General features: G+C 46.6%; 1 protein-coding gene across 1 annotated transcript in view; it reads right to left on the minus strand.

Moving 5' to 3' along the window:
- Positions 1 to 850: 850 nt before the first annotated feature.
- RPS24 (ribosomal protein S24) overlaps positions 851 to 26,033 on the minus strand; it is a 441,804-nt gene continuing 416,621 nt past the window's right edge. The window contains exon 6 of the mRNA XM_059899906.1: positions 851 to 861. The gene's annotated coding sequence lies outside the window, so the exon portion shown is untranslated. The remainder of the gene's footprint in view (positions 862 to 26,033) is intronic.

Below are 26,033 nucleotides of genomic sequence, written 5' to 3' on the forward strand. Positions count from 1 at the left end.
TTCTCTGTGACTCTAAGGTTTTTTGCAACCAGGTACTTTAGGAAAACACCTTTATCCTGCTCGTTGGGGAGGACATTCACTCAAAGGAACTGCATTGGGTACTGTTCTCTCCAACTGGTGAGGTAATGACAACAGGTACCCAAGAAAATGGGAAGTTTTCATATTTCATTTACAGGACTGATGCCAGGATACCATTCCCAAGTGGTGACCATCCCAGCAAGAATACGAGGAGATACAATTCTCAAGGCTCAATTCTCAGACAGGCGGTCAAAGGGCTTGGGCATTACCTCTGTGGGCAAGTCCTGTCCCCTTTCTAGGTCACTGAGACCATTCTCATCCGAGTCGCATTTTCACAGCTGAGAAAACTAAAGTTCTTCTTAGAGTTGGTCTTCAATGACTCCATCATAATTCTTATTTTACTTTTAAATTCTAAGTCCTTTCTTAATTGAAAGAAGTTTGAAGAGAAGGCAGATATTGCTACTCCCACCACCTCTATGCCCATCTTTGGCTCAGGCCCTATTGGGTTCCCACCGGCCACAGTTGCCGGGGGATGTTTGAATATGTTACACAGGAAGTGGCATGGCACTCCCCAATGGGGGATTATTTTTCAGGTTGCACTTAAGAAGAAAGGCTTCTTTGTGTCAACACCACAGAGGGTTTAAACCTCCTTTCTTCAGCCCTCTGCCTTCATATTTCCACTGCAGCCCCTCATCCCCAGCACAAATGAGAGTGACTGTCCTACAGAAAGAGCACAGTTACTAGAAAAAAATGACAAAGAACTTTCAGCAGCCAAGGTCACCCAGCCATGACCAAGGCTTTCAACACTTCAGTTTTTGAAGTCAGAAGAGACACTCCAGCTCAGACTGTGTTATACGGAACAAGGACACTGTGAGACACCTGAGGAGGATAAAGACAGAGGTAGGATGATGCCTTTAGATAGCTACATTATGGCTTCTTAAACTTCCGATTATTCAGAGTTGAAAATTTAATGAAAGATAGGGACTTGTTCCTAGATAAAAGCCCATGCATAAACATGGGTAAGGTGTTCCCTGCAATTTCAGAAGCTTTATACCCACCCTAAGCCAACTCGAGAATCTACCCATGGACCACCATACTTCAGGATGGCCACTTTTTTATCTAGAGCCAGCCCTGTTGGACTTGACTTTTAGATGCAGATGCTAGAGCCCAGTCAGCAGCTGTCCCCCAGGATTATCTCGGGCTGTGCACACGTGACACTCCACTGGATATCCTTGGTCTTCACCATTCAACCATGCGCTGACTAATAGGAGAATGTATGACTGACTGGCGTTAAGAGAGCCAGGCCAAGCAGGGGCTGCTTCATACAAACTGACTTCGCTTTTCAACAAATATCGCCCAGTGGCTGAAACCTGCTTTGGCCGGACGTGTGTGTGAGCATCAGCTTACAGGAAGAAACGGCACTCAGCAGGATCACAAGGAGTGTGAAGGAGGCCAGAGGTAGGTGGGCTGTGGCTTGGCCTGCGACATGGTGACAACGAGCTGGGAACTTTGATTTGTGTCTCTTTTCTCAGTCCCCATGAGCAGTGGACTGAGAATCTGGAGACCTGGTTCCAAGCCTCATGTGTGACACTCTCTGATGCCCAGAGGTAAGTCTCCTGATGCTGCAGCGTCTCGATTTTCCTGTCCATGAAACAGGGAGCAAGTGGGTTACCCAGTCTCCACCCCTAGCCTGAGCATGTCCTAATTCTATGTGGAGAACGACAGTACGAGACAAGATAAGAGGTCCCACTCCAGCAGTTTCCTCCTCCGGAGTCTGGTCTGGGACCCTTGATACCCAATACCAATGGTCCCTCTTACCCCCCTCCCCTAGGCATGAAAGTTGAAGCTTTGTGGCAGGTAACACAACTTGCCTTGTGTTCTGCACTTGAGTGCTCTTGAGTTTCTGCTCCCCAGAAAGATCAGTTTCTTGCCAATGTCATCACTTTTAGCCAGCAGGGACCTATCAGTGGCTCCATCAGGCGCTGGAGGCCCCAACCCCCCTTGGCTTTAAGTCTGAGCCCTGGGAACACTGGGGAAACTTAATTCTCGAACACCTTCCACTCAAAGAGCCACTGTTCTGCAAAACCAGTGCTGGCCCCTGCATTTCAACAGCTTTCGGGTGGGTTTCCCACCCCAGACGTCGATAGGGCCCAAAACGCCTGTGAATGTGTTGACCTGACTTCAACCGCAGGCTCGGTTTCAAAGGGTTGGCTGAAATCTTAGCCCGCCCTCATTCCGTGTGAGGCTTGCTCCTGGAAGCCTCAGGCTGGATCTCAGTTACTGGGAAGGCTTTCCCTGAATGTGGGTTTTCACCCAGTGGCTCCTGATGAGCCATTTCTCGTGGCAGGATGCCCACCTCGTAGGGGAAGCAGCCTTGGTTCTGGGAATTTCTTGCCTCATTCCTCCTTCTTTCTGTGCCACAGGTTGATAGGAAAGCGCACCAGATGTGCCATCAGAGGAACTGGGGTGCAGCCCTGCCTACCCTTCCTACTTGCCATGCAACCTTGGACAAGTCATTTCTCCTCTGTGGGTCTCGGTTTCCCCTCTGGGCTAAGAGTATCTGGTCTGCCTTCCTCATGGGGAGGAATAAAAGTGCTTTGTAAACAGGAAGCACTACAGAGTGCTATCAGGGAACCCACTCAAGGACTATTTTGGACTTTTTGCTATTTCCCTTCCTGCGCCTGAGAAATTAGCAGGCAGATTGTGAAAAACCAGCCCTGACTTTGTAATGACAAATGTGCACACGTCCCACTGAGCATCATTTTCAAAAGGCATATTAAGCAGCACAGACCGCAGGGGGGACCCACGTAAACAGGCCTCCTCAGATCCTGGCAGAAAGGGCCCGGAGAAGGCAGTGGTCCCCAGGAGCGGCTGGCTGTTCCTGCAATCCCAGCCCCGCCTTTCAGCCCTAGCAGCTGTATGTTTATCTCCCGCGAGCAGGGTTCTGGTCCACGGCGAGGGGGTGGGATCCTGGTACTCTGCAGGATTCGTGCTGCTCCAAGTCCACACCATGCCTGCCAGATTCAAATCCCCCAGACTAGAAGCCTTCCAGGAGCTCGCCCTCAGAAAACTCTCCCAAAGCCCCAGTGGCGCCCCTCTGCACGACTGGTCATTTACCACTTTGTATCATAAGTTTGCATGTCCAAGTGTCACTTCTTATACTAGACTGGGAGCTTTCGAGAGCAGGCTGTGTTTTCTTCCTGTTTTCTCCCTCATGGAGCCCAGCATACAGTTGGCATTTGGTACATTTTGAATTGAGGACGAAAAAGAGGCGGGGCGGAATTAAGGCTGCATTAAGTCTCTCATTTATGTTATCTCATGTGACTGCCATGCCAGCCCATGGGGAATGTTGCCTCTGCTTGGCCAGTTAGGACACTGATGCCCCATGAGTTTATGTCACTGGCTGAAGACCACAGGGCTTGTTGTGATGCTGGGATTTGATGCCACATCTACTCAAAGTCCTTGCTGTTCCTTGCACTCTCTCGTCAAGCTGTCCAGAGGCAGGAACGTAGGCTGTGAAGTGTGGGCAGCAAAGAGCCTTAACCAATGAAGCCAAGTGTCAACTAAACCCAGGAGTCCTGCCCTGACACAAGGGCAGGGTCTTCTCAGATATCAAGGCACCATGGCTATGCTGGCTGGACCACCTCTGCTTTTTAGCAAGGATTTTGGGAGCTATCGCCATGTGCTCCCAGAGCCCTAGGGACCACAGGGATGCAGGACATGAGGGCACACTGCGCTTGCCTGAGCTGCTGAGGGCCATGCTGGGCAGGCCTCTCCTCCCTCCCATGGTGACATTCCATACGACTAGTTTCACAAGCCAGCTCTCCTGAATGGCTGAGGGGGTGAGAGGGTCTCGTCAAAGGTGGGGACACTGCCTAGGATATCCGGGAAGCCACCGAGAGTCAAGACACAGCACCACCACCTTGCTCCCACGGGAGGAAGGAAAGGAGAATGTAATTCAACTTGGGGGTGGTTAATGGAAGGCTTCCCAGATGATGGGAGGGTGAAGATTAATTCTGAAGCGGGCATAGATGTTATTCAGGACGGGAAGGGCATTCAAGGCAGAGATGAGGTGAAAGACGGCATCGATCATTCACCGACGACAAACAGTTGGATCTGACTGCGGTAGAAAATGAAGGGAGCAGGGCTGGAGGAGAGGGGAGGGGCAGCGGGTAGCAGAGGCAAGGGAGCAGGCAGAGGCCGACTGTGATGGTCCTTGTGAGCCATGCTGAGGAGCTGGATCCCCAAGGCAGGGAGGTGTAAGGAGAGTTTTGAACAAGGAGTGGTGTGCTCAGAGGCAGGTTCTAGAAAGATCTCTCTGGGAGTTGGTGGGAGATGCTGGTCCCTGGGAGCCAGTCTTGGTTCTGTGGACAAAGGGTGTCCCTCTAATGAAGTGCTAATTGCAAACTGGTCAGTCACACTTTGGAATGCTCTGGGTCCCAAGACCCCAGGTCTAGCTATGCTCATATGAGTGTGGATGTTGACCAGGAAGCGGGGCCAGCTCGTTTTCTCGGAAAGAAGCAGTAATTAAAATGCAATCCTAAGACATCAAGGACCCCTCGAGCTCTGTTTATTTTCGCGTGCTCATAGAATCCTCAGAAAGAGAAGCCAAGCCTTTCAGAGCCTGCCTGGATTGCTGCAGGTCTGCGAGAAGTCTGACTGGGAAGTGTGGGTGACAATTTCAGAGGGGATGGAATATGAGCCAGCCTGAGGAAGTGGGCACATGGGGTTGAAGGAGTTCTGAACACAACTGCACAGCTCAGGGTCCCCAGAGCTACAGCTGCAGCCAGTTCAACTCCGCCAGCATGGCAGAGAGTACCTACTGTGTGCAGAGACCTTTCAACATACGGGTGCGGAGCCAGGGAGCACTGGGGGAGAGGAAAGGGCCATTCTGCAGTGCGTGCCTTTTGGAAGGGATGACCAGCTCATCCTCTTAGTGGGGGTCAAACTGGGCTTCTCTACGTGCATTTATAATAAATTCTGCCCTGGAGTTCCCACCAAAGGAACCTACACATCAGATTCCCATCCCCCTTCCCCATTTCTTGCTGGAACAAAAATTCCCAATAATTTAGGAGGTCATGCGGGGTAGGCAGCCTCTGAGATGGCCTCTCTGATCCCCGTTTCATGTATTCACACCTGTGTGTCGTCCCCTCCACATTGTACCAGGGTTGGTCTATGTGACCAATTGCATCCAGTGGAAGTGAAGGCATGTCACTTCCAAAGTAGGTTATAAAAGACACTTGGCATCTCTCTCTGTCTTGGATCACTTGTCCTGGGGGAAGCAGCCACATCACAAGCAGTCCTAGAGAGAGTCGACATCAGGAGGAACAGAGCCTGCCGACAAAAGCCGCCTGAGTGAGCCCAATCCAGCTTTTAAATGACTGCAGCCTCGGCTGACATTGTGACGGCAATTTCATGAGAGAGCCTAATATTCTCTCTCTAGAGAGAGAAGAGACCTGGGTCTGAGTCCACACCAACCTTACGATCTTGGTCAAGTTACTTAACCTCAGTGATAGCATTTCCATCCCTAACATGGAGGTGATAACAGTACCTACCTCAAAATGCTGTGATGAACAGATCAGTTATCAGGGGTAGTGCAATTAGCCCAGGGCCTAGTATTTACTAAGCTTTCAATAACCAGGACTAAACACCCTCACCGCTTTTCCAGCCCCTCCTCCCAGACTTTCTGTGGCTGCTTCTGCTGGAGACTCTTTCCTGCGTCTCTCCACCTGTCACCCTCACCCATCAGGCTTACTCAGGTGCCTCTTTTGCTCCACCCCCAGTTCCTCTAGGTAGATAATCACCCCCTCTTCGGGGCTCCTACCACGCATTGAAGATTGTCCTGTTGTTGTTTTTTTTTAATCATATTTTACTGTCATTTTTCTGGGTCTGCAAGAGCATTTATATCCCCAGGAACACGCACATAGTAGGCATTCGGGAGAAACGCATTAACTGAATGGCTTTCTTGGCCTTAGGTAAAAACGCCCAGGAGGGAAGGAAGGTTGCTCTTCTGCTGACTTGAATATTCGCTTGCAGCCTACGGCAGCGATAATTAGGGGGATGTTTTTCACTCTCATGTGTTCCTTTTACCACCACAGACAGTTCTTGCTATTTCATCCAGTTCCTTTTTGAATAATATCTTCGATTTGCTTTTATTTTATCTCTTCTCATAATTTCGTCTCCCCTTTCAACCTTATCTTTTAAATGGAGACAGCAAGTGCCCGTATAATTGAGACCGTAAATGCACACATTCATTAAAGCAGTTGACACAACTTTACTCCTTCAGTTTGGGGTCTCAACCTGGCCCCGGTTAATCCCTTCATGTGAAGTCGATCAAAGGTGGAGACTCTTACTCCCACATCCTTGTGCCACCTCCCCCATACTTGCCCTAGATGCAGAGAACACCCCGTGGAGGCACCACGTCACGTGGCTTCTTCACCTCAAGACAACTGTGCTTCTCAGAGAGGAAGTCGGAGCTCCAAGAGCTGTGGCCTCAAACGCAGGACCACATGCTCCCCAGCAAGCGGAATGCCAGGAGTCACCCACCTTGGGCTTTGGCCCAGGCACCATCTCTAACTCACTGGGGACACAGGACACATCGCCTGGCCTCCGTCACCCTCCATTTCTTTGTCTGTGTGCTAGGGACAATGACACCACCCTCTTGGGATTTGTTCACCCAGTATTTCTTGGGTGCAGACTCTGGGCCCTGCTCTGTGCGAGGTCCAGCATCTGCCTGGGGCAGGGGGACACTTCCCTGCGCTCCAAGGGCCTCTCAACCTTGACAGGAGAAGGTCTGTCATCAGACCCTCTGCAAGGAGACAGTGGGGGCATTGACTAGAGGTCCAGAGGACACCAGAGAACAGGGAAGAGGGACAGCCAGCCAAGGCAGGAGCCCTCAAGGAGTGTGTCAGGAGGTGGCGGCACCAGAGATGAAGGCAGTCTGAAAGGAGGAGGAGGAGGAGCCGGAGGCCACGGGAGGCATTGCGGGCGCGGGGCTGAGTAACAGGAAGGTGGATTCGCATGTATGCATCTGTCTGCGTGTGTGCAGGGCAGAGCTAGGGTACGAGACAACCGCAGTGTGGTGTCCCAAGTACGTGAAGCAGGAGTGGGGAGGGAGAGAGGGAGCCCGAGAGCCTGGCACCAGCCAAAACACAGGACAAAGATAACACAGATGAAAGTGCTTTGGGAACTCTGATGTGTGGGCCATCGTCTGTTCCAGAACACTTTCCTTTCCAGCTGCCCATTCTCACAAAAACATGCTGAAGCCAGCAATTTTTTTAAAAAAAGCAGTCATCCTTCCTACAGATTTGCAGAGGACAATGAATTACGTGAATGTTCATGAGCTGTCATATAATCAAATGATTGGTGATTTTCTTTCTAATTTCCCTTTCTTTCCCCAGTTGTGTTTCTACTGATTTCATGTTTCAGGAACATAAACGCCACTTCTCTGTGTTTTTAGGAATAAATCGAGAGGCACCCATTTAATTCCATTATCCAAGAAACAAAATCACTCTCCCTTCGTCCAGTCCTGCAATCCAATCACCTGCACAGGAGATGAGAAAGGAAATCATTCTGTCTTTCTTTGCTTTTTTTCCTAACTAGTGGTATTTGAGAAAATTGAGTATGTTGTGCTTGATATTCAGGGCCCAGGTCCTCAGACAGAGCTGGGGATTGAAATGGGAGAATGTTGGTTGGTTATAGAGGCAAGTATTTCACAGCATCCTTCAACCCCTATGAATGTCTTTGCAGATGAAATAATCCATTTTGTTGTGACACTACCTTAAATATTTCCATTCAGGTAAGACTCAGAGCATTGTAAATAGTCCCTTTTTATCACACATGTGAAAATTTCACTTGTCTTGTTGGGATTGTGAAAGCAGGATGCCTCACCCCAGTAACCCAGTACTGTCGGCTTGAGTCCTGGCTCTGTTCGTGGTATGACCTCCATCATAGACTCCTGGGTCAAGTGGGGACAGCTGGAGGCAGTAGAAAGAGCACTGGACTTGGAAGTGGACAGACTGGATTTGAACCACAACTCTGCTGTTTACTAGCTGTGACTTTAAGGCAATTTACTGAAATTTTATGAGCCTTAGTTTTCTCATTTTGTCAAGCAGGAATAATAACCAGCCCACTGGATTACTGCAGCAACTAAAAGAAAGAGATGGCACATGGAAAGGTCTGAGATAGTGCTCGGCACATGGGTATGCTACATACAGTCGCATGGTTTCTACCCTGCCCAAAGATGCCCAGCCGAGGGGCATGTGGAGCTGACATCCCGCCTCACTTTTTAAACCTGCTGGTCACTCATACAGGGTTCTTTGAAAAAAATTCATCCACCCAGAGAACTTGTGGATGATTCACCCCCAGATAGAGAGCTTCTTTGTAATTTACACGAAAGTGCAATGTGGAGAGAGCGGTCCCTGAATCTCCACTCCACTCCGTTGGTTTCTGCTCCACCATCCTCCTGCCAAAACCCATCCAGCCTCAGCTACAAATCTGTGCAAAAGCAGACTTAGCACCACGTCCTGAAACAGCCCAGCTCATCTTCAGATGTCTCCGTTAAAAAAGTATTATCTTAGAGTTTCAGTTTTGCAAGATAAAAAGAGTTCTGGAGGTAGATGGTGGTAATGGTTACACAACATTTAAAAATGCTTAAGTTGGTAAATTTTAAATTATGTGTATTTTATCACAATTTAAAATAATAACTTTTAATTTTAAAAATATTCAACTATTTAAAAAAAGAGTCTACCTCCATTTGGTGCTGAGAGGCAATAAACTGATACTTGGCATAGCAGGGGAGTGGGGACTTGCCCTCTGATAGTCAGAATTGTGTACCTATGCGGGGGAAAAAGTACTTTCTTATGTTTGAGCTGAAATCTGTTTTCATGTAACTTTTCTCCATGGTGGTCTTTGGGGCACTAAAGAACAAATGAATCAGTAAATATCGTGGGCTCACTGGGCTAATTTAGTGTACTGTTTAGGTTAGGTTAGGCTGTATTATGCTGCAGAAAAAAAATCTTTGGGGCTAACACAGCAAAAATATATTTCTATCCCACACTGTTGAGTCTATGATGTGTGTGTGTGGTGCAGAGGTGGGGGAGCCTATGCAAGACCCACACGCAGGGAGTTTTCACTCTGTGGGCCACCGTTCCCAGTCGTGGCCGTGGGAGAGAGCCTGGGGAGTCCTGCACGGGCCTTTCCCTACTACAGCCAGCAAGGGGCACCTTTCCCTCCAGTGGACTTTTCCTTGGCCAGTCACATGACCTTGCCACTTACAAGGGGTCCAGGAAATGTCGGGGAGCAGATGGCCACTCCAGGGAGCATTGCCGTCTCTGTGACTGATAACTGTGGCTGATCTGGCTGGGATCTTAGACAAGGTGCTGTCCTCAGGCTCTGGTGCTGGCCTGGGTCCTGCAGGCAACCCCCATCCCGTTGCCAGGACTCAGTTTTCCCATCAGAGAACAAAGTTATTAACTACCACCTTGGCTATAGATGGGGGATAGAGCTTGGGTGTTCCACACCCCATGGTTCTCTAACATGTGCCCCCGTGGGCTTGAGGCATTTGAAAGCACAGCTGGGAAAGACCCCAAAGAATATGGGAACATATGAAAAACAGAAATCTGTCCAAGAAGCCAGGGCCCTTTTTCAAATGTTTGGCCCTAGATCCCTCCGAAGCAAATTATGAGTATGAAGAGAGAATGCATTTCCGTTCCTATTTTACCCCAGCCTGTGACGCCTACAGCTTACAGAATCGCCCCACTTTTAATAGTGCCTGGGGTGGAAGGAAAGGCCTGGTCTGTGGCCACAGAGAGAACTTTTGTCTCCAGGGGTGTCTGACCTGCCTCCATCCTGAGGGTTACTATAACTTTTTTAATTAAGGCAAAGTTTGTAGGGAGTTTGCTCTTTTGATGTGGCAGCTGTAGCTGGAAAACAGGCCTATGTATAAGAGTTTACTGCCTGCCGGTGGCCCAGCAGCCTGCCACCCACATATCAGAGCCCACACCCCATAAACAGCCCAGATCATCTTTCTTTAGAACAGGGTGTGTGAGATGGGCCTGGGACCACCATGGCATGGAAGGACCACCTGTGCTGACAGTCTCATGGGGCCTGGACCACCCAAGGGTCCCCCCCAAAATGGGGGTAGTGTTTTGAGGTGGCAGAGGAGTGGATAAGGTGACCTCTAGAGGCCCGTGACTAAGTGTTTATTCTTGACCTTGATGTTCTACAAGACCCAGGCAAGAACCGAGTGAGGAGGGGCACGGAGCCAGAACGATATTTCAGCATCATCCAATCAGAGCACACGTTTCTGGCCCTGCTCAACGGCGGGAGGGTAGGGGGGGCTCCTTCGGGCATCTTTATATCCCAGAATCCCACATGCAGTAGGCTGGTAACTTAGATGTGAACAGAACTGACAGCTGTATCTTTGGGGAGAGTGATGAATAGAGTGAATTTTGAGCATGTTGTTCTGTTATATTCAATACCCATTTAGGAGCCCCTACTATGTACCAGGTATTTGTCCTAGGCACTGACAATTCATCAGTAAATAGTAACCCTGTCCAATTAGAGCTCATATGCTGGCGGATCTGAAGTTTATGGCAGCCAGGTCACACAGTTAACCAGTGGCAGACCTGAGACAAGAATGGGTTTGCCAGCTCCCATGAGAGCAGTGCTTCTCAAGCTTTCCCATTAAAGAGACCCCCATAGGGTGTCTGGAGGCAGAGCCCAAAGCAGCCAAATACAGATGTGACATTTCTTTGACTTTCCAATGCTTTACTTTAAAAATTCATACAAATTGTGACGTCTATGCCATTTCATATCCATGTTTGTTTTACTATTAAGTAATGGTGTAGGTTACTTAGTATATACATGTATATATATATATTTTAAGTTTCCACCTTGTTGATCCTGCATCTCTGTATTTCCCTTGGCACACAAATGTACACTCCTGGGGATCCACAGGGAGGGAAGTACATTTCCAGCTCACGTGGACTCTTCTAAATGTCTACAGGCCTTATGACCTGGCTCCTCTTTGCTTTTGTTTTTAAAATGAATTGCATCATAAGCAAAGTTAAAAACAAATGACACACTGGGGGAAAAAGTTTTGCAAATTATATTGCCTTGGTCTCCCAAATATATACCCTACAAATCAATGAAGAAAAAAGACCACCAGCTCAATACCATCTATAACCATTTACATAGAAAGATATACAAATGGCTGTTAAACATAGAAGACTGTGCTTAGCCTAATTCATAATAAGTGCAAATTTAAATTATGTTGAGATACTAATTTTTAGCTCTCAGACTGGCAAAAATCCAAATGTTGGCTAACACACTGTATTGGTGAAAGTTGCAGAAATGGTCGTGTTCACCTGCTCCCGCTGTTGGGATGGAGAATGGCTCAGGCCCTGTGGAGGGCAATTTGGCAGTATTATAGAGCAAGCACATTCATGAACAAGATTCTTGTATTAAGTCAACCACTTCCTTCTGAGTGTCAGTTATATTTTTAGCACTGGCTAGAAACTTTATGAGAATAATGAGGTGTACACACCGAGCCTGACCCCAAGGAGCTTGTGACCCTACTTAGAGGCATTGGAGATAGCACATAGTAAAAAATAACAATATTTTAACTCTTGTTTATCAAGAACTTCCACATGTAATATAGGTCATTGAGCATCACAGAAATCCTGCAAGGTAAGTATTTTTCTTTCTATTTTTCAGTACAGAAAACTGAAGTAGAGCATAATTTGCCCAAGGCCACGATAAGGTAATCCCAGAGCTAAATAATCCCAGAACTAAAGTAACCCCAGAGCTAGAGGAAGATTCTGGGATCCCCATGTTCTTTCCACTGGGCCAATAGCCGACCCAAAGGACGACATGGCCACCAGCAGTACCCAGTGTGTGAAGCGTCCTGAGGAATGGCAGGGAAGGTGAACCCGCGTAGGGGCATGTTAAGAGATGGCATTTGCATTGCTCTAACCTGAATCTGAGGTTTCTCTCTATTACTTGCTTACGGGTATGATCCTAGATGAGTTGCGAAACCTCTCTGAGCCCTAGAACTTTCCTCCATAACGTGCAGGTGATAAGATTTTTGTGGGGATTAACTGAGAAAATGTCTTTAAGGTACTTCACCTATTGCCTGCCACGCCGTTTGCACTCAATAAATAGTGGTAATGAAGGAGGAGGAGCTAGTGGTGGTGATTACAGGCTTCATGAGCAGGGGCAGACCTGGATGGAATTCAAGTTTGTGGCACACATGTGAGCTTGTGCCTCAGGAACGAGAGGCTCTTCTCTGAGTTGAGTCCCTGTTGTTGCCCAAACACAACCCAAGAAGGAACCATTCTGTCACCCTCAGCAATGTTTTAGGAAGGTCATGGCAGTTGGTCCATGAGATCAAGGAATCACAGTGTTTCCAAGCTGGGAGGACCGAGGCTCTCAGTGCTAGTCTGGTCAGACCCCTGCTTGTCACAGATGGACAACGTGAGACTTCGCCCCAAGTGGCATCGTCTCCCCCAGCCAGCCCTCGGCCCGCTTCCTCCAGCTCATCCCAGGGCCCACGGGCTGCAGACGGCCTTGGCCTTGATGCTGGAGGAACAGCTCCGCATTTGGGAAGCTGATTCCCCTTCACCCTCAGGTCTCCTAGAGCCCAGCAGTTGAGCTACTTAGAGGGGAAGTCACATTATTGTTAGGAGAAAGGGGGAAATATCTTTCCTTATGACTTCCCACGGAGGGTTAAGCGCTAATGCGGATTCGAGAGGCTTCTGGTGGAGTCCCCTGAATTGCACTATATCCCTGAACCTCTGCCTCGAGGTGAACTTTTAACTCCCAGAATGATCCCTGAAAGCTCTTTTTTCCTCCCTGTCTCGGCTGCCAAATTGACTCCCCAAGTCTGCCCTCCGCGTAAAAACACAATGAAACGTTATACAATCAGGAAGGTATTCAAGGCTCGTAATAAGTAATTGCCCTAGGACCAGCGGTTTGGATCCCCCGGCACACCCTCAGTGGGCCTTTTTCTTTAACAGAACAAGTAAAAGGAACAGACGCAGGGCCTTCCGTGCCAACACCGCAGTGGCCTCGTGCGGGCCTGACCAGGGTCCCTGGGAGAGCATCATTCCCACGCTAACAAACACACATGGGGAACAGCGGCACAGCAACCGCCCCAGAACGCTGCTCTGGGGACACCAACGCACCTTTGGCCAGTGGCAACACTTCCTTCCTGTATGCTCCTGACCTGTCCTCCTCCCTTGCTGATGGGGGAGCAGGTCCACAGAAGAATCACCATGGCCCGAGTGGAATTCCGATATTCCATGACTAACTCCTTTTTCCCCTTACACCCCCTTTGATATCTTTTATCTCTGTCCCATTTCTGCCCCCTCCTCTTCTTTCTGCCTGCTTCTTCCTCTCTCTCACCCTCGTCAGACTGTAAGCTCTTCCCAGGTGAGGTCCACACCTGATTATACTCGGGACCCTGGCATAGTGCCTGGACGCACTAGGAACCCAGTAAATGTCGGTCAGATCAATACATGAAACGAAAAGCACGGTGTTGTTGAAAAATAGGATACAGAAGTCTACCTTACCAGACGCCGGGATATTCTTTTCGAGATCAATTTCGCTGCGTTTTGCAGATTTCGAGGTCTTTGCTTCTATTCCCCAAGTGGTTGGTGACAATGTCCGCCAGCCTGGCTCTTCCAAGAGGAGTCCTGTGAGACAGAGGGCAAGGCATTTCTGAATCTGCCGTTAACAGCACGTAATGATTGTGGGAGGACACATGTTGGCTCTGCCCACCCAGAGCACAGCCCCCTTCTGCTCAGAGCACCTCTGTTTTCCTCTCTGAGGCTGGCCCCCTGCCCCTCACATGTAGGTCTGGAAGCACCTGACCTTTGGCCAGCGTGGGCCCAGCCCAGGGCAGCCAATCAGACTCTCTCTCCCAGGCATCTACATCCCCTTGCTAGTGATGAAAGGCCAGGAACTGGTGAACCTTCAGTGGCACTTGGAGGAGACTGGCCTGAAGTCCCTTCCTGTTCCACACTGGAGAGGCCTCATCCCTACTCTTTGCAAGATCTAGTACATCACCACTTCCCTCTATTCTGTCTACTAACCCTTCCCCTTCCAGTAAGTTCCCTTTTATATTTAGGTTGGCTGGGGTGGTTTCTTTTGCTTGGAACCCCAGCACTCTAATCAGGTTTTCTCAACCTCGACATGATGGACACTTGGGACTGGGTACTTCTTTGCTGTAGGCATCTTGTTGGGAGCCAATGTGGCAGATATCCAGTGGACGGTGGGTCACATTGGTATCCTAATGCAGCCTAAGCCTCTACCCTGGGTTTCTCAACCTCAGCACTACTGATATTTTAGACTGGATAGCTCTTTGTCATGGGCACTGTCCTGGGCACTGTAGGATGTTTATCAGCATCCCTGGCCTCTAGCCACGAGATGCCAATTACAGCCCCTGGTTGTGACACATGTCTCCAAATACAGCAATACTGTCCCTGGGAGGTAAAACCACTGCTGTAAACTGATTTAGTGGTTGAGAACCAGTTCGATGAGGCATTGAGTCAGAAGTCAGAGGGTCTGGGATTTATCTGGCCCTGAGCCCCTTGCACTGTCCTCCTCCCAGGTCCACAGCCCAGCACCAGCATAAGCTTGAAGAAATCCAAAGAGCTGCACAAAAGATGACGTTGGAAGATACGTTACCACCTCACAGTGGGTCTTTACTTGTCAAAGAAGTTAAAACCTGCTCCTTGGCCAGCTGGCTGAATTTGATGATAACTAAAGAAAGTGAATAAATATCCTGACCAGTCGAGTCTGAAGTATCGACATTTCACTTATCATATTGGGTGGCATTCTACAGACAACAGAGAAATTGTTCTTGCAGGGACAGACCTGTCTTTCTTCCATCAAGTGCTCTTTTTGCTATAATGACTAGCATGGCCGGGGTGGGAGGCAAAACAAGGTGAAATTATAAACCTTGGAGATATGAAGGCTCAGAAGCTGCCCTTTCAAACAAAACCAAGCTCCGACCCTTTCTCACACTTCAAATTGAAACCTCTTTGAGCTTTGATAAAACGTCAACTGACATTTTGTTCCTCCCTTCTCGGGCAAGGTCTGCTCACCTCCATGCTTTCTGAGACCACTAGAGCACAGGTCTGCCAAGGACAGCCTGGCCGGTCCAGCTCCAAACAGGTAACACTTAATATGCTGATCTTTGAGCTCCGTGCTTTACCAGCACTGGAGGAACAGCTCAGGCTAATGTGGGGGACAAGATTTAGTGTAAACTGGGAGTCCAGAAACTGGAGAAGGCTTCCAGCTCCACCACTCACATGAAGCTTGGGAACCCTTTTTTCCCGCCTTGGTATCAGTTTCCCCATTTACGAACTGGTGTTGGAATAGATCAGTGAGTCACAAGCTTATTTTGGTTTCTCTTTGTTAATCTGAGCCCACCCCCAAGAATAGACCCTTGGCCACACTCCCATAGACACATCATTTCATAAAATGTATGAAGGTTCTTGGAGTCCTCCACAGCCATGAAGTCCAGGGTGAGGCCATCAGACCAGATGGTCCTTAAGGAGCCAGCCCTTTCTTGACCCTACTTTGCAGTAGCCCAAGCCCACGGTTAGTTTCATGCTAAGACAGACATGAATTCTAAACACATTTGGCTTGGAATCCCAGCTCCTTCTCTCATCAGCTGTGAGATACTGAGCAAGTTTTCTAAACTTTCTGAGTCTATTTTCTTTGTTTACAAAACAGTGAGATAATATCCCCCAGTAGTTAGTTCTAAGCATTAACTACGTATTATATGACACCTAGAAAACGCTCGATTCATTTCTGCTTTCCAATCCTCTCCCTCTTCCTCCCTTGACCCCTTATTGGTATTAAGTTCCTCTTAAAACAGGAGCAGAAAAGCAGTTCATCAGATTATTTTGGTATCTGGGCAGGTCTGGGGGAAGGCATGATTACGTATCAATTGTTTACAGAGAAAAGAACTCCACGGTGGTCCCCGCAGAGATGAATTGAGATTGTAGGAAGCAACTCTTTATAGGCTGTGTGGCTTTAGTTAATTGGCTTAACCTCTCTGAGCCTCCCATCTGTAAACAAGGATGAGGATAACACCTCCTTGATTACCATCCACTCCACTCAGAGAATCTCTCCTGGATGCCAGGCAACGTACTGAGCACTTCACATAGAGTCCATCATGAACGTCAGGTCTATTGGAAAATGACGTGAAATAACATACTTGGAAGGGCTTTACAAACAGTGAAACATGAGGCAGACACTTCATTTTCACCATGATCAGGGAGTCTCAAGAGTTTGTTTTCTATTGTGAAAATAGGAGTGGCTTTTCCAACCAGAAGATCAAGCACATAGAGCAGAAAGTGACAAGTGACATGGAGTTAGGCCGTCTCAAAAACAAAAGGTGAGCGCCAGTTGTAAGCTTCTTTCCTGGAACCTTGGTGAGAAATACAAGGAGGACAGAAGGCAATGCGATTTCTTTTCCTGTGTGTTTCACATGACATACGTCTCTCCTCACTGAAGCTCCAATTTGCCCATTTCTCATTTAGCGCTTGATTTATTGGATGCTGCAGCAAATGCCAGGTGAAATGGTAAATCTAGTAATAAAATATCTAAATGATTTATAAATATGGTTTAGAGAGGCTTGGGTAGGTAAGGTGGCACACGGCTAGTCTAACGAAATCCCTGTGCTTCAGAAACCCTCCCCCAGACACCAACATCCAACGCACAGAGCTTTTTGTCTCTATTGAGCGGAGCTGACAACTCCAACGTGTGCAAATACAGATTTAACAGGCAAACGTGCAGCCAAGCCCAGGACTGTAAGTGTTTGAAAAGGCAGATCTGTTTGATGAGCAAATAATGCGTCATCAATAAAGACTTGTCGAGATGAAATGAATGAGAGCAGCTGTCCCTGAACATCTAGTCTGGGCTAGAGAGGATGCAAACTGAAGGAGGAAAAGACAGTGTGGGTGGGGGTGGGGATGGGATGGGGGAGGCCTAAGCAGCATGTTTTAGAAAGATCATGCTGGTGTTCTTGACCAATGTGGGCCACCTGGACTGAGTGGGTAGGCTGTACTAGAAGAAGGCCCTACCTGGAGGCACCCGGGGTCTTACTACCAAGGAAAGAAAGATGATCAGGAAGTGCCAAGAGAGCAAGGCCAGGCTTTGCAGAAATTAACATCTTAATTCATATAATATGATATCTCTTATATGTGGAATCTTATAAAATGATACAATTGAACTTACTTACAAAACAGAAATAGACTCACAGACATAGAAAGCAAATTTATGGTTACCAAAGGGGAAAGGGGAGGGGAGGAGTAAATTAGGAGTTTGGGGTTAGCAGGTACACACTACTATATATAAAACAGATAAACAATAAGGACCTACTGTATAGCACAGGGAACTATATTCAATATCTTGTAATACTCCATAATAGAAAAGAATCAAAAAAGAATATAGGGCTCCCCTGGTGGCGCAGTGGTTAAGAATCCGCCTGCCAATGCAGGGGACATGGGTTCGAGCCCTGGTCTGGGAAGATCCCACATGCCGTTGAGCAACGAAGCCCATGCACCGCAACTACTGAGTCTGTGCTCTAGAGCCCGCGAGCCACAGCTACAGAAGCCCGAGCGCCTGGAGCCTGTGCTCCGCAACAGGAAAAGCCACCTCAATGAGAAGCCCGTGCACCACAACGAAGAGTAGCCCCCGCTTGCTGCAACTAGAGAAAAGCCCATGCACAGCAACGAAGACCCAACACAGCCAAAAATAAAAACAAATAAATAAAATAAAAAATAGGAACATGAGGACACGGAGAGAAGGGGGTTGTCTGTAAGCCAAAGAGAGAGATCTCCAAAAAAAAAAAAAAAGAATATATATATATATATATGTGTATATATAACTGAATCACTTTGCTGTATAGCTGAAACTAACACACATTGTAAATCAACTATGCTTCAAAAAAATTTTTTTTTAAATAAAGTCTAGGAAAGAGCTGAAAAAAAATCTTAATTCACAACAGCCAAAAGGTGGAAGCAAGCTAGGTGTCTGTGGATGGATGAATGGATAAACAAACAAGAGGTGGTATAGTCATACACTGGACTATTATTCAGCCCTAAAAAGGAAGGAAATTCTCACTCATGCTACAACATGGGTGACCCTTGAAAACAGTGCTAAGTGAAATAAGTCAGTTACAAAAGGCCATTTATTATATGATTCTACTTATATGAAGTACTTAGAATCATCGAATTCAGAGAGACAGAAAGTAGAATGGTGGTTACCAGGGGCTGGGGGTGGGAGAAGTAAGGAGTTATTGTTTAATGGAGACAGAGTTTCAGCTTGGGAAAATGAAAAATTTCTGTGGATGGATGGTGGTGATGGTTGCACAACACTGGGAATATACTTATGCCACTAAACTATACAATTTAAATGGTTAAAACGGTAAATTTTATGATATGCACATTCTCCCACAATAAAAAAATTAACATCTTTTAATATTTGTCCCGTTCGGACTTGGATTTCAGTTGCCAGCATTTCAAGCTCCAACAATAGATGATGAATAATTTGATGTCAAGAACTGGATCTGCCTTATCTATGAATCCCCCACTGCATCTAATACAGTGGTTCTCAAAATGCAGTCTGTGGGCCACTGGGGGTCTCCAGGACCCTTTCAGGATGTCCACAAAGTCAAATGCTTTTCATAATGTTACTAAGCCATGGTTTGCTGTTTGCTATGATGGTGTTACAGTTTGCACTGATGCTACAAAAGTAATGGTGGGTAAAATTTCTGGTGCCTTCACGAACCAAGGCAGTGGCACCAAACTGGACCAGCAGTCATGTTATTCTGATGCACTCACAATTAAAAAAGAAACTGTGCTTACGAATGCCCTTGATGAAGCAGTACAAATTATTAATTTAATTAAAGCTCAACCCTTGAACATACATATTTTTAACATTTTGTATGACAAAATGGGAAGTCTTTAAAAAGCACATCTGTTACATACTGAAGTACAGTGCCCACATCAAGGAAAAGCACTTGTGTGATGGTTTGTGTGTCAAGCAGAAATAGCCGCTTTTTTTTCATGGAACATCATTCTTACTTGAAAGCACAACTGACAGACAAACAAAGGTTATTCAGATGGGGGTATCTGGTAGACATTTCCTCAAAAATGAATGAAGCAAGCCCGTCACTTCAAGGAAAACAACTGACCATATGGTTGCCAAATCTAAAATCCAAGCTGTCGAATTAAACTTAGGAATTTGGACAACGCATCTCCACCACTTTGAGCTCGAGCGTTTCCAAATACTTAACGGCTTACCAATACATCATACTCCAAAATCACATGTAGGTAAAAGATCTATTTAAAGCCCAAGACAGATCAATGAATTTTAATGTAGCCAGGTACCAAAAGTTCACTAATATGGTTTCAGATTCCACATCACAACTAAACTTTAAGAAACTTCCACTTGTTGAGTTTTGGTGTAGGATCAAAGAAGACTACCCACAATTATCCGAAAAGGCTCTTCTCTTTTCCAACTACAACTCTGAGTGAGGCACGAGTTTCTCCACACACTTCAACCAAAGCAACATATCACAACAGACTGAATGCAGAAGCAGATACAAGGATACTTTGTCTTATTGCATTTGGCAGATATTGCATTTTTTATAAACTGAAGGTTTGTGGCAACCCTGCATTGTCAAATGATGGTTAGCACTTCTGGGCAATAAAGTATTTTTTAATTAAGGTATGTAAATTGGTTTTTTAGACATAGTGCTATTGCACACTTAATAGACTACAGTATAATGTAAACATCAACTTTTATATGCACTGGGAAACCAAAAAATATGTGTGACTTGCTCTATTGCAAAATTTGCTTTATTGCTGTGGTCTGGAACCAAACCCACAATATCTCCAAGGTAAGCCAGTATAAGAATCCAGCTGTCTTCTATTAAGCCAAATATCAAAGAGATTTACAAAGGCATCAATGCCATTCTTTTTTTTCTCAGTTTTTTAAAAAAATTTATTTACTTTATTTATTTTTGGCTGCGTTGGGTCTTCGTTGCTGCACGTGAGCTTCCTCTAGTTGCAGTGAGCGGGGGCTACTCTTCATTGCGGTGCGCGGGCTTCTCATTGCGGTGGCTTCTCTTTGTTGCAGAGCACAGACTCTAGGTGCGCGGGCTGCAGTAGTTGTGGCTCGCGGGCTCTAGAGCGCGGGCTCAGTAGTTGTGGCGCACGGGCTTAGTTACTCCGTGGCATGTGGGATCTTCCCGGACCAGGGCTCGAACCCGCGTCCCCTGCATTGGCAGGCAGATTCTTAACCACTGTGCCACCAGGGAAGCCCATCAATGCCATTCTTCTCACTAATTTTTTTTTTCTGTTTTGGAAAATAGTTGCTTTTAAGAAAAAAATGTTTATGTTAACATGCGATAGATTTTTTTATTGCTATTGTTAAATGCATTCTTAGATAAGTATTATTAACATTTCTCAGTATTCATTTTCCATATCAATAGATATAACCTACATAAGCAAAAGCTCTTTAGGTTCCTTGGTAATTTTTAGGAATGAAAATGGATTCTGAGATCCAAAAGTTTGAGATCCTCTGGTCTAACACAAAGTCTTTAATAAACGTCTTAATAAGAAAATAAATGAATGAATGTACAAATGAATGAATGAATGAGGATGTTGCTGGCAAAAAATTATGGTTATGAACGGTGTAAAGGAAAGAGGTGGGTTGATGACCCTTCCAAAGGGTCAACCAAGGTAGGAGAGTTAGTTGTTCTTGATTTGAGCATTTCACAGGTGGATAAAATTTTCAAACCATTTTGGGAACCCACATAGAATGGCCAACTTTTTATTTGGTCAAGTAAAAACATTTGGAAAAATAACTGCAGTTTACCATCACCATTATTTTGTAAAAGTTAAGGCATTTTAACAGAAAAAAAAAGAAAGGAAGGATATAATCTTGGTATAAAGGGCAGTCTCTATATTTATAAATTGAGCTTTTTTAGAAGCTCAACTTCTGGTCCTTGATTTTCCTGCTTTGCTCTGGACCAGTGGACACTTTTCCCTGCACCAGACTTTGTAAGCATCAACCTAGAGCAGGGGTTGGTACAATTTTTTACAAAGGACCAGACAGGAAAGATTCTAGGTTTTGCAGGCCATTACATTCTCTGCTGTTGCTGCTCAACTCTACAGTTACAGCATGAGAGCAGCCACGGACAGCACATAAATGAATAAGCACGGCTGTGTGCCAAGGTAATTTTATTTACAGAACCCATGGTGGCCGGATTTGGCTCACTGGCTGTTGTTTGCTGGCCCTGATCTAGAGAGCTGGGTAGAGATGCGTGGGAGACTAGGGCGAGGCCATTCCTGCCCGGTCACCATGGACTTTAGAACTGTCAAGATGACCAGCATTGCCATTTCCCTGACCAGCAGACCAGGAATATCTGCTCAGAAAGCTGGCTGTCCTACGGGGATACACTGAGCCTGTCCTTTCCGGCATCTAAGCAGTAGGGGGGTTGACAAAGTCATCAAACCTCCCCTGCAAGAGCAGTATTGAAGCACAGTGACACAGCCCACCACACTGGCATCTGGGGACAGTAGCCAAATAAAGAAATGGAAGAAAGGCAGGTGAGATGGCCTGTCCACAGTGACACGGGAAGGAAGGTCAGTGACAGACCGGCACTTGAACCAGAGCTCTCTACCGCATGTCACCATAGTTCTAGCAAGGGACACTTTCATCTTGCTCCACAGTGTGGGAAACAAACAGAATCTTAGCTTGATTTAGAGGTGTGTTTAAATGCCCTAATCTCCAGAAAACCCCAAATCCTTTCTTTCAGAATAGAGGGATGCAGTTTTAGAATGGAATCTCCGTTGCCCATCTTCTCCCTTCCAAGATGTCAAGATTTGCCAGGCAGCCCTCTGCCAGCCATGGGCACATCCTCCGCCCCCACAGCTGCCGATCTGCCCGTCAGATTAGGGGTGTGCGCATATGGTGGCAAAGGCAGGGAGAATGAGCTCCATCGCTTCTGACATGTGAGCACCAGAGCTGTGAGCATATGGCCTGGAAGACTCTCCAGGAATTTCACGGGACATTTCATGCAAGTTGAGACTGAGGCATTCAGGAACCCGGATCCAGAGAGAAAAAGAGAAACTGCAGAAAATATTTTCCTCTGAAATATTTACAACAAATGTGACAGAGAAGAGTTAATTTCTGTAATGTACAAAGCTCATTTGAATCATTTAAGAAAAAGGTGAAAACCCCAAAAGAAAATCGGAAAATGACACGAACCAATCATTCATAAAATAACCACCAATGGCCACTAAACTAAAAATGAAATTTATCTTTACTGGTAATAAACAAATGCAAATTGCAATGTGACACATTTTTACTTATGTTTTAAAAGGATAATACTTAATGCTGGTGTGAGTGCAGTGAGAAGGACAGTCTTTGCATATTGCTGGTGGGCATGTAACTGGGTCGGGGACACACCAGCTGGAAATCAATCTGGTAATACAGGCAGAGAATTATAAACACATTCATAATCTTTAACTCAGCAATCCCACTTCTATGAATATGCAAAATAAACTAACGTCATCACTTCCCTCTGATGGAATATCTACCTCTATTAGCAGAATCCATACTGCTGATAACTTTTTCTGACAGTTTCACAAGTCATTCATTTTGAACTACAAATTAAAACTTGAATGCCTCCTTTTTTCCCTCCAAAAATGTTGCTATAAACTCATATACTCATAGCTGCCTTCCTATGCAGGTATAGGTTTGGGAGATTTCCCTGAATAGAACTCGGCCTTTATTCTTGGTTGAGTCAGCCTGTCACTCAATCATTGGGATCCACACCTGTCATACAAAACAGCCTCAGCTTCTCCCAGCTAAATGTCACCTGCAAATGACAGCCAGCCCTCCTGCTCCTGCACTGCAGTCCACATTCCCAGGAGGTGGTGTGGCAGGACACAGCTGAGGATGGAGCCTGGTGGCCGGCCACTAGACACCTCCTTCCGTGTTGTTTCTGATCCATTACCAGCAGTTGGAGTTGTTCAACCCGTTACAAATCTGCTTTGTTTAACTGGGATTTGGACACAGTCCTCTGTCTTACCCACCCAGTAATCATGAAAGGTAATGTCAAATGTCTTACAGAAGTCTAGGAGAACAACTGCAAAGGGGACGAGGGGACAGTGCTTCCCTGGGAGAAATCTCCCCAGCTCTGCCTGACTCTGCGACACCGGCTTGTCTGCGTCCCCACCTGCCCAGAAGACCCGCTTCCTCTCTCTCCAGCTATCACCTCCTGGCCTCCCCTCTAGGCCTGGCTCACAGCCCCCTTTGCCATCACCATAATTAGCTCACCCTGGCTAGATGAGCAGAAGCGTGTCTGGAATGGGGGTTCAGGCTCAGGGATGAGAGACCTCGTTTTACGATTTATTACCCATACGACGTGTCACTTCACCTTTCTGATCCTGAAGTTCCTCACCTGTAAAATAGACATAATACACCCTGTGCACCCCACCCCCAAGGGTGCTTGTGGAGCTCAATGAGACAGTGGACGGCAACGTGTCTTGGAAACCAAAGGCCTGCACAGGAAGACGCTAATTTGTCAGGGTACCGCTAGTACTACTAATACATCGTATTCATCCTATTTGGTGCAGGGAAAGGGCAAAGCTTCTCTAGAATGCTCTAGGACATGTGATGGGATCCGACCAGTGGTGCAGCAGCCGGAGACTTCCTGGGGATTTCCTAAACAAAAGGGGTCAGACACCTGAGAAATGACTGGGCCATGGTTCTGGAATCCTCGAAAATGGGCCCCTCGAGACCCAGCCTAGACCCCAGTCCCTGTAGGTGTCTCAGAAGCGTGAGCCCTAAGGGAGGAGGGGACGTGTCAGAGGACACACCGCCAGTAAGTGGAAGGTGAGGCCGGGTCCTCTCACAGCGCCCAATACTGCTCTCCCTGTCACCCGCCTCCTACAATACTCATTTGAAGGACCTGGAAGGAAGTTCTGGGAGATGAAATTAGAAGCCACTAAAATGCTGATTTAAAATATGTGTGTGTATATGTATATATATATATATATATATATGAAATCCAAGGGAACAAAGCCACCCTTGCAGCCTCCACTGGCCACTCATCACTATTCGCCTGGTGGCCTGTCTCAGGAGATGCCATCCTGAAGGTGGAGAAGGGGAGGTCTGTGCGGTGCGTTTCCTGTGAACCCAGCAATCTTGAATTTGCCCGGGAGACCTCCAGCCCCGGTCCTATTTCCAGATAAGGAAGCTTCGGGTCGTCCTATTTCCCCCTTTTTCTCTCACACCACAAGGCAGGGACCTTGGACTGTTGTTTTGACTGTTGTGTTTTCTGAACGAATGAACTAGTCCTAAGGGTGAGCTGACTTTCCCAAGAACGCCGGTACCAGGGGCAAGGGCTGGGATGAACTGCTCCCCGCTCCCTCCTGTCTCCCGCACTCACTTTGTAGAATCACAGGGTACAAACAGACCCAAGGAGAGCACATCCGCCCCCAACAGCCTTTGAACCCTTGCGTTTCCACGGGTACTTTTCTTGGCCGCCACACCCAATATATTCAGCCTCTCATCATTCAACGATGAGGACTGCTTATTTTATACAAAGCAGCGAGTTAAGCACTATCACATCTTTGACCTCCAAATCCCTTCCCACCTCCGATTCTGAGGTGGAAATCCCACTGGACATGGCAACCTGCCCTTGGCAACCAGGCACAACACGGGACTCCCAGCAGGTATGTTGTTCTGTCTCTTGTCAAGCTCCCATTTTCCAGGGAGGATATTTTGACAAGAAATCCCCCGTGGCCTAAGATGCCAAACCGCACATAGGGACGAGGGTGCAGCTGTGTCACAGCTATCGGAGTTTTAGAGAGGAGGAGATGGGATCCGACAGACCTGTCACGGGTTCAGCCTGGGAACACAGCATCCCCCAGGACTTGGGAGTGTCAACATAGGTGCACTGAATTCCTCACAATAACACAGCTCACGCCACAGAGGCACCTCCTCCTGTAGCCTGGTTGGGAAGCCAGGTTTAGCTACCAGCGTCCTCCAAAGAGAAAGAACTTCAGCAAGCCTTCTTGTCTTAGAAAGGAGGAAACTGATGCCCGGTGATATTAAACAGCACATGCTGGGTCACAGCTGGAGCAATGACAGTGACAAGAACTTAGACCTCTGGGACATTTGGGCCACTGCTATATCAAATGCCACCAGGACACACACGTTTCAGAGTTCATCTGCTGTATGGTTTCACCCCAAGTTATGTGAGTCACTTCTCTCACATGTGTGGTTGAGAAATCTTGTTCTTCAGTATGGAAAGGATTGAGTCCAAATGGAGACATCCTTAGGATGGAATATTATGTAGCCAGTAAACCTCATATCTTCAGAGCATATTTCAAGGCATGTGGCAATATTCATAATGTAATGTTAAATGAAAGTTGCAGGAGATCGATTATTCATGCACAAAGAACCCTAATATTCTAGCTTTATACTACAGTATTTCCTCTACAATTGTAGTGATTTTAAGATGCACCACTGACTTAAAAATATCTCAAAAAAAGGAAACATTAACTATAAGAAGCACATTGATTTCAGAAACATTAAAGATGAAAAATGTGTATCCAAGAAGAAAGGAAATGTGACATAAATTTAACACACAAATGTCGTGTGTGTGTGTGTGTGCACGCACACACATGCGTATCAGACCAAGAAGTGAATTAAACATTAATACTGGTTATCTCTGAGGGGAGATTTTAATTTTTATTTTATCTATTCTTTTCAGTATTTTTCAATTTTGTCTCTAATGTGGAGATACTAATTTTATAATCCTAAAAAATAAACACTGTATGTAGAACATTAAAAGCAAATGTAAGAAAAATGCACGTTACTTTTTGACTCACACAAGGACACATTTTTAGCCCTTCTTTGTTTTGCTATGTTTCTCCCCTCCGGTTTCTAAGCACAGTTTAACATTCCATCTTCCA

The sequence above is a fragment of the Balaenoptera ricei genome, chromosome 16 (genome assembly GCF_028023285.1).
Source record: "Balaenoptera ricei isolate mBalRic1 chromosome 16, mBalRic1.hap2, whole genome shotgun sequence".
In the NCBI taxonomy this organism is placed as follows: Eukaryota; Metazoa; Chordata; class Mammalia; order Artiodactyla; family Balaenopteridae; genus Balaenoptera; species Balaenoptera ricei.